Source organism: Acomys minous (genome assembly GCF_964271855.1).
Source record: "Acomys minous genome assembly, chromosome: 12".
NCBI classification, from domain to species: Eukaryota; Metazoa; Chordata; class Mammalia; order Rodentia; family Muridae; genus Acomys; species Acomys minous.
In genome coordinates, this window is record NC_140493.1 from 53,922,009 (window position 1) to 53,924,948 (window position 2,940).

Consider the following 2,940-nt stretch of genomic DNA (forward strand, 5'->3'; position numbering starts at 1 on the left):
CAGGTGTCATCAATGAAGAATCAACATCTTGACCAGAGCAATTGACTGAGCATCAACAATAACAAAGGTTGTGGGCAAACAATGGAGAAATACTGCTGAGACCTGAATGACTCATTTCAGAACTCCATAAAACCTTCCTGGCCGATTTTGATGAAAAAAAAAAAAAAAGAGAACATTTAGCAAACTAAGTCTTAAAGTAATATTATGGGCAGAATTGGCAAAGTTGCTATTTCAAAGTCAATAACAGAAATAATAATAATAATAATAATAATAATAATAATAATAATAATAATAATAATAATAATAAAATATTATATTATGCTATTATAAATATTGTATGATAATTATAAATATAAGATATATTTATAATATAATTATAAATATATAATACAACACAATATATTATAATAAAATAGAACTATAAATATAGCTCTTTGCTGCCAGACCTCCGCCATCATGGGTCGCATGCACGCTCCCGGGAAGGGACTGTCCCAGTCGGTGCTGCCCTACCGCCGTAGCGTCCCCACGTGGCTGAAGTTGACGTCTGATGACATGAAGGAACAAATTTACAAACTAGCCAAGAAAGGGCTGACCTCCCCCTCCCAGATAGGTGTGAACCCGAGGGACTCACATGGTGTGGCACAGGTCCGTTTTGTGACTGGTAATAAAATCCTGAGAATCCTGAAGTCCAAAGGCCTCGCCCCTGATCTCCCGGAGGACCTCTACCACTTGTTTAAGAAAGCCGTTGCTGTCCGCAAGCACCTTGAGAGGAACAGAAAGGATAAGGATGCTAAATCCCACCTGATTCTGATAGCAGAATTCATCGGTTGGCTCGTTACTATAAGACTAAGCGGGTGCTCCCACCCAATTGGAAATACGAGTTGTCCACAGCGTTTGCTCTAGTGGCATAAACTCTCCTGTGTGCACTGCAATAAAATCACTTTGAATTAAAAAAAAAAAGAGCTATAAATATAAAATTATAATTATAAATATAGGCTATATTTATAATATAATATAACACAATATAATTATAATAAAATATAAATATTATAAGTATATTATTATTATTATTATTATTATTATTATTATTTCTGTTATTGACTGATCACAAAATTGTAAAGGCAGAAAATGTCTGCTAGTCTGCAGTTTCAACACGCAGGAATCTTTTGCTTAATGCTTTGCATATTCTCTCAGTGATTGTCCCTATATGATGGTATGACTTTCACAGATTGAGATCTTACAAATCACTATACTCTTTTAGCCTGAATTCTTATAAAAAAAATGCATGACGCTCCTTTGTATAATCATTGTCTTCAGCTCCATTTGTCGGCACTTTCATGAGACCTCAAGGCTTTTATTGACTTAGAGGCAGACAATATGGCTGCTTAAGTATACCAGGTGCATCAAAATGTAAAATCAAAATGCATTTTGCCAACTGAACAGTCTTCATGGCTTCTGTAAGTAATGGTGAAATTCTTGGATAGCTGGCATATATAATTATAGGATGTCCAAATGGGACACATTATAAGATACTCTCTTTATATTGTTACTTAGGATTTAAAAAAGATACAATTTGAAGATTTTCTTTCAAATATGAAACATTTCTCAAAGCAGTCTAACTCTAGACATTTACGAAAATCACTGCTACTTCCATTTGTAATAAAAAATCCTTTAAGCACTGTTCTTTATGAAAGTGGTTATCATCAGGTTTGCTTTTCTATTGTGGGGAGTAGAAAGAGAAAAAAATCTTTTGGTTTTTAATGGCATTTAGCTTACTTTTGCATTCAGTTCTGAATTGTATTCACGGACAATAATTCCAGGAAAAAAGTAGCTTTTCTTATGTAACACCAGTTATTAAGTCTCTTAGTTTTTCAATAATTTCTATTTTCTATTGTCCGTGGCAATGTCTTCATTTGCTAGTACTAGGTTAATTTCTTAATGAAAGAATTTTTTTTTTAACACAGAACAGAGGATATTCTTCTCTACAGTTGGATGACTTGGGTTTCAGCTGTAGCTTAGCTGTAGTACTTGCTGGAGCTGCACATTTCTATGATTGCACGTTAATAGCACGTGTTAACTAGTTTTGCTTTTCAGATTCTGTAGGAAACCAGCAAAGATGCACACCACGTGCTGACACGTGATGCAGGACACCATAAATGACATTGCTGAGGCTGGGTAGCGGAGGGCAAGAACGTGGTGTGAAAAATGTTGGTCATGGGGTATCAGTTGCAGCCAGACTTAAGGAACAGATTTTGAGACCCAGTATATAGTGTGGTGACCCGCAGTAGTAATGATGTATTATGTAATTCAAACACGTTAAGAGCAACTTTCAAATATTCCCACCACAAAACAACCTGTAGGGAGATGGATTTAATTGTTCTGTAGCATACACATAGACTCACCAACATTATACTTCATAAGTAAATGCAATTATGGTCAGCTAAAATTTAATAAGTTTGCTTTCATCCCATTTCCTAAATGTGGAAAATGTAAAGAAGAAGAAGAAGAAGAAAATATAAAAGAAACACAGAAACTGAGATTTACAAGTTTCCCAGGAAAGGTGCATATTTAGCAGAAATCCCACAGTGTGTGCACAGAACTCTCAAAAAGCCATGCATTAGAGAATCAGAACATATTTACTAAAATGTTAGTATGATGTGAGGCAGGACATGATGAGGAAGCATCTTGGAGAGCCACAGGAAGGATTCTGGCGTAGGAACCGTAACCCAGTTGGAGAAAAAAGCAAAGCCATGTTGAGATGATGCAGGAGCCAGGTCTAATGTAGCTGTGCCCATTGGCCATCTGCGTATATGCTGAACTCTGTGGACACAGGCAGAATTACAGAAACCTTACATCTTGAAGTGTTTTCAGTTTCAATGCTTTAGGTTTGAAATTAATCCCTGCATTCTTTTTGAAACAGGTTTTTTTTTTTGTGGAGAG

At 35.7% G+C, this 2,940-nt stretch overlaps 1 pseudogene across 1 annotated transcript; it reads left to right on the forward strand.

The window, feature by feature from the left end:
• The first annotated feature begins 436 nt into the window (after positions 1 to 436).
• Positions 437 to 945, forward strand: LOC311578957 (small ribosomal subunit protein uS15-like; annotated as a pseudogene). The gene has a single exon. The product of its transcript is annotated as a small ribosomal subunit protein uS15-like (transcript).
• The last annotated feature ends 1,995 nt before the right edge of the window (positions 946 to 2,940 follow it).